A 15,961-nucleotide genomic window follows, 5' to 3' on the forward strand; every position below is an offset into this window, starting at 1 on the left:
AGCTGATATATTCACAAATGGTATTAAATTGCAAACAACCCCAGTGGACGATGAGTCTTAATTACTTGAAAATCTATTTTATGGGGATTTAAAAATATGAACTTATGATACATGGTAGTTTTAAACTGCACTGGAGAATGTAATATGAAATATCAAACAAGCTCTCAGTAGGCTCTATATTGCTACTTTTAGGTCTGGATTGGTATCATTATACAATGTGGTACTAATGACCTAGGAATAAGAGAAGCCTTTATCAGGGAAGCCAAAAATACTTTATACCTTAGTAAAAGTCACCATTTTGTTAACTTTTGTAATATTTAATCTTTTCCAAGTCTAGATTATAGAAATATTAACCAAACTAGTTCAATGAGCAGAGCATTAATAAAGCTACCCCTAGTCTTTCTTTGCATTTCTTTGGATAGGAGCAGTCATTACAATGCTCTCGTTTTTTTCTCAAAAATATTCATTTTGGATACAAAGGATATAGATTAGTAGACAATTTATTAACAAAGATTATTCATTTCTATGCAGAGAAGTAAACAGTCAATCAAATTTATGGCAAAGATTCTCAAAGCACTTTTTTGCATTGCAAGGATTTAAAATAAAAATATTGGAACTATACTGCTAAGCATCGGAGGGAGATTGCAATGTGGTGATCATTACTGAGGCATAGCTTAGTCTTACAAAATTATTACTACATCTGCTTAGTAACATTGGCGCATCATAGGTATAGGACAGCACATGTGGAGGAGGGGTGTCTGTTTATATTTGGGACTAATTTTCATTTCATAACTAAATTTCAATTTTCTGGTGAAAATAGTGTGATCATTAAGACATTTCTATTTAGTCAACATAGTAGTTGCAGTATTGCCACTTTTCAGGTCTCCTAAATGGATTTATGTATATTAGCCAAGAATCTTAGGCTTACGAACAGTATAGTTTGGAGGTTTTATCATGAACAGTATTATAACACAGGAAGCAGATGTGTGAAGCAGCTTGCTACAGTTATTGCCATAGATTGCCTCCTTTAATGCTTCACAGATATCCTCAAATGTAGTATCAACATCCGCTAGGTAATGCTGGTATTGCACTCCTACATCATTGGCACCTGCTGATTGTGCACCTACCATGTTAACCTCTTTGCCCCTTCCCCATTTATGGTGCTGTTGTTAAGGGTAGCTGAATAGAATATTGTAAGAAAATTGATTTTCTTGACAAACTAAATGTTCTAAAATGAGAAAATAAGTTAACAGTCTCCATGGTGGTCTGGTGCATAAATAAACAAACAAGAGAAAATCTGCATGGGCTATATGTATATGTGTCCTGCTAGACAAAATGTGGAAAGCTATAATAAGGTAAAGTCAACACAGTAGGAAAGTAAATGATTTAAAATGTTTTGAAGAAATGAAGTGCCTGAGAAGGGTGGTAGGATGCACTCTGTGGAACAAACGAAGAAATGAGACCATAAGAGCAGAAGCCAAAGTAGCTCCAATTGCAGAAAAGATCAAAGGGAACAGATTACAGGGGTTCAGGCACATGTGCAGAAAAGCAGAAGATAATCTAGTAAAGATGATTTGGGACAGACAAGAAGAAGGTAAGAGGAAATGAGGGCATCATCAAAGAGGTGGATGGATTGTGTGAGGGAAGATCTGCAACAGTCAGACAGGAGTGTTGAAGAAGGAAGGAGTGTGGCACTGAATCGAGAGAGATAGATGGTGACAGTTAACAGGACACCCCGACCACATGTAGCAAATGGGAAAAAAGGTCATGATGATGATTATAGCAGTTGTATAATGAGTGCTTCACACACTATTTATAGTTGCTCATGCAAATGTTACTGGTTACTGGATGTTTAGAGTGTGTGTGTGTGTGTGTGTGTGTGTGTGTGTGTGTGTGTGTGTGTGTGTGTGTGTGTGTGTGTGTGTGTGTTTCTGTGTGTGCCCCTGTCAGCTATTTTGAAACATTTTTGCATATTTGTCTGAACTCACTGAGCTCAATATATCCTTAAAAACAAATGACACAGTTGTCCGGTCAACAAATGATAATGAAATAGTACATAATTTCCTTATTAAACTATGTTACATATTTTTTTCCTTCATTATTACTGGCCTGGCCCTCATGCCCTGTCTGTGCTAAGACTACTAGCAACTCCATGCCCCTGGACTTGTTCCAGTGAACACTGGGGCAGGTCATGGATACAGGCGATGGAGCTCAACACATCTGAGCTTTCACCCAGATGGGATCTTACTCTGGCCTACCCTTTTACTATCCCCTCCCCTCTTTGGCAGAGAGGAATGGTCCTGGGAGGCGTGCAATGTGAGATCCAAGGTATATCGTCTCATGCCTTCAGCAGCTCAGCCAAGCCCCGCATCCCCCCACTGACCATGTCTTGTGTGGCAATGTCCCCAGTCTCCAACAGGGATCATTGTCTGGAGATTCCCATGTATCACCCTTTCCCCTCAGGATGAGCATGCCCATCCCTCTCTGCTGTTCCATCAGTCATCTGGAAATTTAATGGAATCCAGGTCACCTGGGACATAGTCATGGTTTTATCCCTCTACACCACCAGATAGGCCTCATTTGTGTGGTATTGTTAAAAATAAGAAAAGGGATTATTTCAACATTCTGGACTGAGTAGACTTATTTTTAATAAAAATGTGCCATGTTTGCATTTTAAAACCCTTTCCTTCTTATTTTATATAAATTGTATACTTAAAAATGTAATTAAATAGAAAGTGATACTCCAAGGAATAATAAGAAAAAAAATCACAATTATTATGTGGCCTCAATGGTGCTAGATCTCATGCCTAGAATACAACTGTGGTAAACGTTTCACACCCTGCCATATCGTATTACTAACATGTTAAACCAGAAGAAGCTTCTCTTCCTCATGGCTTGTTGTGCTGGTGTGCAGAGAAAAATAAATGTCAGCACATCTGCACCTGATTAACTCAGACAGGACACCTGTATATGAACGAATATATGCCAGGGGCTTTCAAAGCAGATGACTAGTCTAAAATTAGATTAAAATAAGTCGGTATGTAAAGCATCAAACTAACTTTATTAATACAATGTGGAACAAGCAAAAGTGTTATTATATTGAATGACATTGTTCTGTATCTCTTACTGCAGTTTCACCTTTGGGGACTGTACTGCTATTACAACTGCAGGTTTTGGAGCAGAGTGTAATGGAAACTGTCAGAGATGTAAAGTGGAAGAATCTGCTTTATCATATCTGCAGAATTCTTTCCAGAGGCGCATACTAAATAACAGAAGCAAGAGTCTTACAGTCTGTCTGCTTTTACATGAAAAGTCCTCATCTGAATTTCAAGCTTTTGGAATGCATATGTGTGTGAATTAGAACAACTTTACAGAGATAAATTTCACAAGAGAAATTAACTGCTGTCATTGTGTCTTACATTGTGAAATAACAATTGCAAACTATTTTAAATTACTTTGCACATACCTGTCAAAGAGCAGTATATCTAACTTTTCCAGCTTTACAGTAAAGTTTAGTAAGTTTTGAAAGTTTTACTTGATAATTAGGTAGAGTTGAGCCATTGTCTTTAGATTATTATAAAAGGCGTGAAGCAGAAGGGGACAGCTTGTGGCAAGAGATTTTCATGTCCTGCTGATTGCAACAGAAGAGAGCTGTAGAAATTTGCTAGCTACCTTTTCCCTCCATCACACCCACATATGGCAAGTTCTATTTTTATGGGAGCATGCTTTCAGAAGATAACAGCAATTTCCATTTAAGTTGCACAGTAAGAGTTTTCAGTGGAGTACCTAAGAAAGAATATCTTCCACTGTAGCACCTGGTGTTCTGATTCTTTGTAACTCAGATGTGAACTTCTGTGTGAATCATAAATGCCTGGGTATGAAACAAACACAGTAGAATATGTTATAATACAAATGCATTGAAAATCTGGAAGTCAAGGAAAGTTAAATAAATTTAAACAAACTAAATGCAAACAGCATGCAGTATATAAGCACTACAGCAGTAAATTAGCAGTTAGGAGATCATGAGAATCCTGCTGCACAGGGACTGTGAAGCAATAAACTTCCGCAAGACATTCCGGAACATGCGGTGGTGGTGTTCCACATACAGGCACCTCTCTGTTCTGATAATGGGGACTTCTCATGCCTGGGCAGATATTCTTTTGTAGTCCTAAATCCCACTTCTCATCCAAATGGCTGGTGTGTTTGCTTTCCTGTGGAAGGTGCTGTTAGGTTTTCCCTGAGGCTATGAGTGTCTCCACGTGTGTGATAAAGGCTATAACAGGCAAATATCCCATTTAACAGAATCAAATGCACCAAATAAAAGCTGGTGCCTGGACCCAAAACAACGGTTCTCAAAGTATCCAATAAAAGCCCCCAAACTTTTAAAATTCGAACACTTTAATGGCATAAAAACAATAAAACATGAGCACTTTCGTTTAAGCTAGAGGAATAGTACAGTTTAATTTGGAAGCTAATGGGCCTACAGGAGCAGGCATACTCAACCAGGAGAGTGCAGACAGTTGCAATTATAGAAGAAGGAGAGAAGTCCCCAGGTTGAATGACTGGTTGGGAACCACATTTATGTTTACCCCTGGTCAGGGACTAACTGTTCCAACTATAGATGGTAAGCTAAATGACTTTGATAGTAAACTAATGAAATGTAAAAAGTTACAGCTTGAAAACGCCTACCTTAGGGAATGTATTAAACTTAAAATCATTAACCACGAATAATAGAAGAATAATAGAAGAAACAGTGCAAAAACCAACCAAGAAACACTTAAAGCACTGTTGAAAGGAGATGCCAGTCAGCCATAGAATAAATCCAAAGTTTATTAAATGCGATAACCATCCAAAATACATGTAAATTTAAACGCTTATTGAAACAACGTGTTTTTCATCTAAAACTCAGACTTCATCAGACATCAATAAAAACTTAAAATCATTCCCAAAGGCTTGCATTTATGAGGTTTTCCGACTGGGTTGGTTAACAAACTCGTCTCTTCATATAGACTTACTAAAATGTTTGATAGATTTGGAACGGAACTTTTTGAACTATTAATTAAATATGACCAAGACAATGAAGCTCTTTGTAACAAATTATCTGGCTTGGAAAGGGCTATAAGAGACTATGTATCTTATGAGTGAATGAAATATGAACATTTGAGTATTTGTAATAGTATTGACCAACATTTAGAAAAGTTAATAGCTGGGAAAATGAACAAAATCACTAAAGATTTAAATGACTATGCCAATGGTTCTGCATACCCGAAACCTCCTGGCTCCCAATATAGAAACAGGGCTAACAAGAATGGTGCACCATGTACTTATGATGCACATAATGGGGCTACCAGTGACAATATGAATAAAGAACCAGCCATTTTTGTTTATAAAAAGGAATACCCCAAACTGAGGAGGTCTGAAAGAATTAAAAACAGGAATAATTCTGATAACAGGCAACAACAACAGGCGGGATTTCATGGAGTGAGGCCCAAGAACTAGAGAACATGAACTTGCTTTTTTACAATGAGCCATTGGCTTTGGCCATTAATGGGACTTATGAACTTGGGGTAACAATCCAACAGCATGATGATGTCCTTGTTGGGGAAGGAAACATAGTGACTAACAAATGTACAATAGTTTTAAATGAAGAAAAAGACTTTGAAGTGTGTGATTTTTCTGAAGTATGCACTGATAATAATGTGGCTAACCTACTAGCCAAAGGCATGACATTTGTTCCCACCAAGTTGTCTAATTTCACTAACAATGTTATAGATTTGAATTGTATTTAAGGAAATTGAATTTTTTGTTACTACACCAGGATAATATGTACAGCAGTGGGAACAATAGGTATAGTATCATTTCCACTTACAACACACCCCTCCATCCCTGGTTAGTTACTTATGAAAAAATTTGCCAAATGGATTTGAAAAATCTGTATATCCATAGAAAAAAAGTGAGAGGTAATGATGGGAACTTGAGTAGACAAGAACAAGACTCCCTAAAGCTATTACAAGCAAAGAAAGTTAGAATTATGAAACCAGACAAAAGAGGAGAGGCTGTTGTTATAAGTGTACAGTAGCAAAATTAACGAGATCTTAAATACTGATACTTACGAAAAGGTATCAGTGAATTAATTAAATGGGGCATACAGGAGAATTACCTCCCAGTTGAGTGACATTTTTTTGCAGAGAAGGATAGATCTTAATTTATGTAATTATTTAAACATCACAATACCAAGAGTTCCGGTTTTCTTTGGAATCACTAAGATCCACAAAAGTATTGACAATTCCCCCATGTGGCCACTTGTGGATGGAAGGGACTCCATAACATCAGCATGTTGTAAATACTTAGAATATGAACTTAAAAAAGTGTTAAAAAATGAGACTCAGATTTCTAGACTCATGGTCCTTTTTAGAATTTATGAATGGAATTGAATATGAGCAGAAAGACATAATGGTAACCATTGATGTGTGCGATTTGTACACAGTTATTCCCCAACTAATAGGACTAGAATGGGTAAATGGGATGTTACTGGAACAGGGAATTTCCCATGAGAAAACCAAACTTTAGAATTGTTAGAGTTAGTTCCGAGTAATAATTTTGTTTCTTTTAATAACAAGTATTGCTTGCAGAAAAAAGGGATTGCCATGGGGTCCCCTTGTGGGGGAGCATACACAAACATAGTCATGGCCCATTGGGAGAGACATTATATTTTTAACACCAAGTTTAATAATTACATAAGAACATATTATAGGTTCCAGGATGACATCCGTTTGATATGGAAAGGTTCGGAAGAGTCCATTGAAGAATTTTTAAGATATATTAACAGCACGACTAGCCTTTTTGCACTTTTTCTGGAACATCAACTCAAACTATATGGACTCTTTGGAATCAACTCAAACTATATGGACTCTTTGGATGTCCACTTGGTCAAAGATGAGGTTAATGAGAGATGCAAAGCCACAATACACAGAAAGGAATCCTATTCCAACTGTTTCCTACATTACAGCAGCTCACACCCGGAACATCAATAGAGATCGGTCGTTAAAGGACAGTTGGTGAGAGCTGCTCATATGGTGACCAGGCCAGAAGATTCTATAGAGGAATGTGGCACCTTACGTTCAATGTTTTTGAAGAGAGCATATCCAAGCAATTTGATTGACAAGCTAGAGCAGGAGGTAATGAGGAAAAGAGAAAGGGGCTACTTTAGACCCCTCCCTAATACTGGGAATAGGAAGGATAGAATCAGTAGTCAGGATACCAACATGAATGTCAATATGTCCTTAGAGGAAGATGCTCCTGTTTTTGAGGGTCAACTAGCACAGGAGTTACACCTAGCTAATAGCCAGGATTTTTCTAAAGCTCTGATTGTAACTTATAATGAAGATTGTAAAAGTCTGAAATGGATATTTGAGAAAAACTGGTCCGTCTTGTCAGAAGACCCTTGTGTTAGGAACCATGTAGGCGAAAAATCCACTAAAGTGTACCAGAAGGGAATGACCTTCAAGGACTTATTAAAGTATACAGGGCAAAAAAATGTTAATGGCACGCATGGTACGACTAAATGTGGACCATGCACTTGGTGCCACAAAGTAAAGATAGGCGACAGGTTTATTGTACGAAACAAAATATATCAAATAAAAGAGAAATACAACTGTAAATCAAAAGAAGTGGTATATATTGCTATCTGTGATGCATGCTCAGTATTCTATATTGGCAAAATGGAAAGGTGGTTTTGCCAGAGAATTTATGAGCATGAATATGCCATTAGAACAATTTATACAATGCTTTGGCTAAACATGTTAGTGACCAAGTAGAACATCAATTCAAGTTCATGGTCATTGATCAAGTTTGTATTGATGACAAGAAGGAGTGGGGTATTTACTTAAAGATAAGAGTTGAAATGGCAAGTGCATTTGTAAGCTGATAGCTGGCCAGGTATGAATGATTGTTGTTCAGTTATCCCAGTTCTAAAGTTAAACGCATTGGAAAGGAAGAAAATAGTTTAAAGACAATAAATCTGGCTTATTTTCTTTAACACAATTCTGTATAAAGCACTATGTCTTTGAAAAACAGTAATAACATTACTGTATGTAATAATGACACTGTAACTTTAAAACAGGACCTTGTGGTGTTGAAGTAAGCAGGAGCATAACCAATCGAATGCAAGTAGGAAGTACTTAGAGGAAATGTGTTCAACACTGATGAAGTTTAACACTGTTTTAAATGAAAGCGCTCATGTTTTATTGTTTTTACACCATTAAAGTGTTGAATTTTAAAAGTTTGGTGTTTTTTATTGGATACTTTGAGAACAGTTCTTTTGGGTCCGGGCACCAGCTTTCATTTGGTGTATTTGGTTTGTTTTTGTGGATTTTGGTGTTTCATTTAACAGAATCAAGTGCACATCCCCAGCCATATTCTGCACAATGTGACATCTGTATTTCAGTGGGGTGTCCGGCATCATTACAGCAAATCAAGATGTCCCCATAAGAATGTCTGTTCACTCTCAATCTTCCTGCAAGACCCTCCAGCATCTGGATATTTAATCTTTCCAGGCTCACTGGGATCCCATTCAGAGCTTTATCCTTGTTTGTCAAAGAGACAATTGATACCTCCACTATTAGCAGTGCAGAACTGAAAGATGCAGGGAAGGAAGGAGAGAGAGTAGGTGTGTGTGTGTGTGTGGGGGGGGGGGGCTATGGAAGTAAGGGATATTGAGTAAATGTTTACTGATATTTTAACAGCCATATGGAAATTACTTGTCTGTCAGCTTTTTATGGGCAAATCATCTGAACTGGGAAAAATATAGAATGGTGCAGGAGTTCATATAATATGGAAAGGGTCTCAGCAAAATGGTACACATGAAAGCATTCTCTGAGTTGCTTCCTGCTCATTGGATAGATGAGGGTAAGCTGTTCTCCACTGTGGTGATTAGTATCTATATGAATTTCTGGTACAGAGATAATTGTGACAGTCCGCATAGAAGCACTAAAGCCTGTACTGCTACATCTGGACATGAAGGCTGGTAGGATGTAATGTAATAGTCTTAAGTTTTATCTGTAGACATTTTAAATAGTGAGGGTACAAGTCATTGCAGAAGAGGAATTGGAGTACTGGATTGGGCTGGTTGTAATTATTTAATCCTGGGTTATAAGGACTTTAAGTATCACCAGTGTCTCAGCTTCTGACAAAGAACAATAATTATTTTACTTATTTGTTGAGATTGAACAGAGAAAGGGATTTGAAAGACTAAATCATGTGTCAGTTAAGCTTTGACTGAGTGGCAACGGCCCACCACATACCATTCGTGCACCTGGTTAGAAATGCTGTTTTATGCAACATCATAGCTCACATCCCATCACTGAGGGTCACCACACCATTCATATCAGCCTAGGTCTGTAGCATAGAGAAATTAAGTACTAATTACAACCAAGATAGCCTTTCTAATTGTATCTCAGGCAGTAGAATAGCCATTTTCAAGGGCTGGAGTGAGTGTCTAGCATCAGTTCACCTTCTCTTTTAGGGGAGAGAACAACTATCTGTTTGACTATTTTACCACATGCAAGTAAAGGTTTTTAGGTGATGAAGTTTCAGCCATTAGATGGGAATGTTAGCTTGGCATTCCAAGATTGTAATAGCATCCTTCATTATTATGTGGGTGGAAGCACACTCATACAAAGAAAGGGCATACCAGACCCCCCACAATGACAGCGGCAGCCATGGCAGCCATCTGGGATAATGTTGGAGCCTGAATAGAAATTCCTTTCCATGTCAAAGGTGAATAAATGAATAAGCAGCTACCTGGCTGTCTGAGTGACAGCATCCTCTGGACAGGTCTTACATCCTCACTGGTGTGGGATTGACTCAAGGTCAGTTGGCACACAAGGAAAGAGGGAAAACTTTTACAGAAATTAGAAGACTGATATACATTATTTTGTTTATTCTTACAGAATAAACAAAATCATTTATATCAGTCTTCTAATTTTTATAGAAGCCATGTCTTGGTCAGATATCACAGTGTATGCTAGCCCCAGTATATACCTGAGCAAAACACAAAATTATTTCACTCCATTGGGAAGAGGAAACCAATCGATCATTTGCCAGCAGATATAGGTGCATTACTTGTAGTTCATAAATCTCTTAGTATCTGTATGCTTGGAAAAGAAGGATAAATGCATTTAGTACAACATGGATTTATGCTTGTGGTAGTAGTAACCCCAGAATGGCAGTAATATTCCTATTAGCAATTGCTACCTTAATGGTAGTAAGAGGCTTCACGGAAAATCCTTGTCATCACTGTGAAATCTTTGGCTCTTTTAATGGTCCAAAGAATGTCCTTTTCTCAGCTGATAGTATTATAAATAAATTCAGTCCTTTTCATATCTGGTTTGATGAGAACAAGCCTAATATCAGAATTACTAAGTCCATGATCAAGCCAGATGACTTAATCCATTACTTTCATTAAAATCAGTGATCAAGTTCAAAGTGAAAAAAACTGGCTTAATTGAGGAGCCTTTTCTTCATATCCAGAAATTGTATGTCTCCAGATCTTGGCTCAGTCTAGCTCATCTACAAATAGTTAATATGTGGACAAATTGTACAGAACTTGACTCCATCTAACTGATCTACAAATTTTTAATAGGAGCAGAATGCAAACGATTTATTGGAGTTCTGAATGATACTTCATCATTGCTAAAAATGTAGCCTTGTATTTCTTAAATAAGATTTTTCCACTGGAAAGCAACAACAATCAATTATGCTTGGAAATTTCAACTCCCACTGGGACAGAAAAATCAGATCTCTACATTTACTAATCCAATACATATATTCTTCCTGTTAAAAATTTAATTCAGACAGCATACCTGCTCTACTGTGTCCTGACAATCGTCTCACAATGATTTTTGTAACTCTTAATCTGCCATCCGATTTATAATGTTCGCTGTGCTGTAACTATTATTTTCTCAATGGAAAGCAAAATATCTGGTTTCACAATAGCCTTCCTAACAATTAACTAAAAAACTGCCAACTAGATCTACTGAAAGAACTGGCAGATACTGGCCATGTGCTGGTTATTATACATAGCCTAGTACCTACCAATGATCCTATGAACCTATCGGCCCAAGGGCCTAAGTAAGCATAGCCAACAAGGTTCCCTGGCTTACACCACCAAAGAAAGTTAATTTCCTGTGCCCCTGTTGATAAGAGCCACAGAAGTAATCCCCGGGGTCTATTTCCTATTTCCCATACACTCATCAAGATGTTTCTTGAAGAGTGCTAATGAGGAACTTTGCTTGACATATATGGGTAGCTTGTTCCAGAGTATAGGAAGTCTCTTGGACAGGAATCTATCCCTCCAGCATGTCCTGTCTATTGGGGTGACGACAAGGTTTAGATCCCTAGAGCGTGTAGCTCAGAGGGATTGGGATTTCTTTAGGTGTAGCATGTCCAACAGCTCTGGGTTTAACATAGCTTTATATGTTAGGCAGAGAGCTCCTCAGAGCAGGCTATATGCTACAGAGTAAAGCTGGAGTTTTTTGAGCCGGTCAGTGTAGGGCATCTATTTGAGGCCAGTAATCCTCTTTGTGAGATACTTCTATGTCCTTTCCAGCTGCTGCAGATGTCTTGTGAAGTACATTCCAAAAGGGGCATTGTAGTCTATAATGGGTCTAATGAGGGCCTAGTAGAGGGGAGCAATGACCTTTTTTTTCCCGGATGAGAACCCTTTTGTGATGAGGTGTGCCACATAGAAGGATTTCCTGACTGCTGTGGTAATGTGATAATCAAAGGAGAGACTACTGTCCACCTGGGTCCCAAGGTCTCTTATCACACATTCGGCATCAAGTAGACTGCCGTTTGTGGTAATTCACGGGTACACAGTTTTTACCAAAGGGGATGACTATGCACTTTCTGGCATTGAGTTTGAGGCCACACCTCTGACACCAGGCATCTATCTCAGTGAGGCCCTTCTGTAGCAATATTGACTTGGGATGATAATATGCCCCACTTTATGAAAGGTTTTAGTGAAAATTGTTGAAAGGAGTCAATGGACAAGCAACTTCATCTAAAAATTTTGAACCAAGAAAAATCTTCCAAGGAGAAAAAGGCGTAGAAAGTTTCACTGTACTCTTTATTTATTTATTTATTTATTTTACATTTGTTGACCGGGCTAGTCTAGCTGGATATATGTCCATTTTCAGTAGAGGCCCGGGGAGAAAAGCTCCACTAGTTATTACAAGTTTAAACAGAAATAGACAATACAGGTTATAACAGATATTATGATGGCAGCAAACCAAAATAGGTAATAAAATAAAAATTAATAATTTTTTTTTCACATGATGTGAATTACAGTAGTCAGACAATATATATGTGAAAAAATATATACATAAATGTTATGTAAAGGGAAAGTTATCAAGGATGTAGGGAAAAAAGTATGGAAAAAGAAAAAAAGAGAAGAAGAAGAAGCAGAGGTAGTTTGGGTTATTGCAGGAGCATAGCTAGTGTTTCTTGAGATATATTTTCAGTTGCCTTTTAAAAATTGTGAGAGAAGTCTGAGATATGATATCAGAGGGTAGTTTGTTCCATATTTTTCCAACAGAGTTGGAGAAGAGGCAGTCTCCTGCAGAGTTATTGGGTTTAGCAATATTAATCAGTAGTTTGTTTGAAGAGCGTAGATGTTTCAGATTGTTATATGGTGTAATAAGGCTGGAGAGTATTGGTGTTTTAGTGGGTTGGTTTAGGATCTTGTGAGCTATTGTGAGCTGTTGAAGTTCAAGCTGGTTAGGAAGTTCAAGCCACCCTAGTTGTCTTAGATTCAGGCAGTGATGGATTCTAAAAGGGAATCCTGTAGCAACTCTAGCAATATTGTGGTAAGATGTTGCTAGTTTCTTGAGGTTGCTATTGGAGAGATTACTGTATATGGGGGAAGCATAGAGAAGAGTAGAGATTAGGTGAGTTCTGGCTATGGTGGTTCTTGCTTCAGGTGTAAGGAAAGGTTTGATTCTGTATAGGGATCCTATTTTTTTATTCACTAATTTTATTGTATTGTTGATGTGAGTCAAAGTTAAGATTGTTGTCTATTGTTATTCCTAATAATTTAGTAGTTGGGTCAGGAGAAATAAGAGTACCGTCAGTGGAAGTGAGAGTGAAGTTTAGTGGAGCTGACTTTCGGGTAGGTGAGAAGAGTAGCAGTTTGGTTTTCTTGGGGTTAAGGAGCAGGCAACGGTGTGAAAACCATTGTTCTACAGTGTTAAAAGCATTTTGGGTAAGAGACTGGAGTTCATTTTGTGAGGTAGCTGTGCAGATTATAGTAGAATCATCTGCATATTGAATGCAGGTAGTGTTTGGGATAGCTGATTGCAGGTCATTAATAAAGATGGAAAATAGAAGTGGGCCTAAGATAGAGCCTTGTGGCACTCCTAAAGAGATAGGAAGGAGATCAGATAGTGAATTTTTCCAGAGTACTGCCTGCTGATGGTTTTCTAGGTAAGATGTAAACCAAGTTATGGAAGGAGGATCAAGTGAGAGAAAATTCAGTATGTGAAGAAGAAGTTTGTGATTAACCATGTCGAAAGCTTTAGATAAATCAATGAAGACTGCAGATGATAGATTATTTTTGTTGTGGTTATAGTTGATGGAGTTTGTGAAAGAGAGTAATGCAGTGGTGGTATTGTGGGAAGGTCTGAATCCATGCTGACAATTAGCGAGTAGGTTGTTGTGGAGAAGGTGGGTAAGTAATTGTTTATGGATACATTTTTCCATGATTTTAGCAATAGGTGATAATAGTGCTATGGGGCGAAAGTTAGAGAAGTCATTGGAGTTCCCCCCTTTGTGTAGTGGGATGATATGAGATATCTTCCAGATAGAAGGGAAAATTCCTTCATTTATAGATCTATTTATCAAAATAGACACAGGATAGGCAATGGCTTTAGCACCTATTTGCAGGAACTCTGCAGGACGTTTGTCTGCGGAGGGGGTGGTAGGTTTTAGTTTTTGGAGTAGTGATGAGATAAAGGGGGTAGAAACTGGTTGTAAGTGAAGGGAGGGCGGTTGATCTGCAATTGGTGAAAGTAGCTTAGAGGTGTCAGGAGATAGGTGACTAGCAAGAGTTTGAATAGTATTAGTGAAGAAAGAATTTAAGGCATTAGCTGTATGTGTGGGAGTCTCTGGGTTAGAGCCTTGAGGGTCGGGTCTGATACATTGTCCTGGGGATAGAAGATTGTTAATGCTGGTCCAGAATTTTTTAGGTTCCTTGTTGGAGGCTTGTTGTAATTGAAGGTAATAGTTCTTTTTGTCAGTCAGGATTGCTTGTTTTGTACTGTTTCTAAGTTCTCTGAAGTGTTGGCGGTTAGTTAGATTCTTAGTGGTACGCCATTTTGCCCAGGATTTGTTTCTGAGAATGATTTTTTGCCTTGTATTGTTGGTCAGCCAGGCTGCTGCTTTAGCTTTGATTCTGATAGTGCGATTTGGGGCATGAAGGTCTAGAATGGATAAGAATGTGGAATTGAAGTATTCTACTGCTTCATTAAGGGGAAGATATTTTAGTGGAGACCAATTACATAGTTTTAGTTCTGTTTGAAAAAGTTCAGAGTTGAATTGCTTTTTTGAACGGAATGTTCTGTAGGTGGTAGGAAAAATTAGGTTGGTTTTATGTCTAATAACATAAGTTAGTGAATGATCACTTAGATCGTCTGGAAGGGTACCTGATTGGTAGGTTTGTTGGGGAGTATTAGTAAGAATCCAGTCTAAGGGGGTTTCCTTGTTACTGATTTTATTAGTTCTGGTAGGGCCATTAATAAGTTGTGTAAAGCCATATAGGTTTATATGGGAGGTGGGGTTTGTACTATTACAGGAATTCCAATCAATGTTTATGTCGCCTAGGACTAATGTTTCTTGAGGGAGGTTAGTGAAGAGCCAACTTAGGATGCTTTCTAGAGTATTAATGTTATTTCCTGGAGGAAGGTATACACAAATGATATTTATGGCTTTATTAGTGTTGACTTGAAGTTTGGAGCAAATTACTTCGGCACTATTTTCTAGGGGTAGTTTCAGATTTATAGTACTGATTTGTAGTTGTGCTTTATGGAGAATTGCTACTCCTCCTCCCTTCTTGACTGAGCGGTCGAGTCTAATGATATTATACCCAGATGGGGTGATTTTGTTGTCTTTAATGGTAGGTTTTAGCCATGTTTCAGATAGGCATAAAATGTCATATTGGTGGACTTCGAGGAGGGCATGGACATGAGTGATTTTATTACAAATGCTACGTATATTGAGATGAGCTATGGAGAGTGAGTTGATGGGTTTGGTAGGTAATAGAGAAGTAGCTTTCTCTGTTTTTTTGTTGCCCTTGTTATGGATGTGGTATGGGCCAGGGTTGGGATGAATGTCCCCATCCACTAGTGAATGGAGGAGTGTGAAATATTTAGGATGTAGAGGTTTACAAGAGTAGTCAATTAATTTTCTAGATTTTGGGTTGTTTATCTTAAAGTGTGCTAGACTGTGGTATTTGGCTAGTAGGTAATTGGGTTTAAAAGTGAGATTTAAGAAGGTTGGTGAGAAAGGTGATGTACGTGTAGACGTGTGTATGGAGGGAAAGGCAAGGGTAAAGTAAAGAGGTTGTTCATAGGAGGTTAGGAGATAAGTAGTTGCTAGAGGAGATAGAAGTGATATACAGATGAGTAGTTGAAGTTGTGAGGGGATAAATGGTGTATGCATTATAATGTTTGAGGAGGTGAGAGAGAGGATGAGTGGTAGATTTTAAGAACAGATGAGGAGTAGTAGTACGACTTTATGTGATAGAGGAGGAGGTAAGTTAGTTAATAGGTGGGTATGATGTAAGTTTAAAAGTGGTTGGGTGAGTTCATAAAGAGATTTGTCTGATTGGAGTGGATAGAGTGGGGGTGTGACTTCTACAGGTATAAATGTAGGAGTACTGGGTCGGGTGGGAATTGGGGGCAGGGTA

This window comes from Protopterus annectens, chromosome 9.part0 (genome assembly GCF_019279795.1).
Source record: "Protopterus annectens isolate FY-2018-M chromosome 9.part0, PAN1.0, whole genome shotgun sequence".
Taxonomy (NCBI): domain Eukaryota; kingdom Metazoa; phylum Chordata; order Ceratodontiformes; family Protopteridae; genus Protopterus; species Protopterus annectens.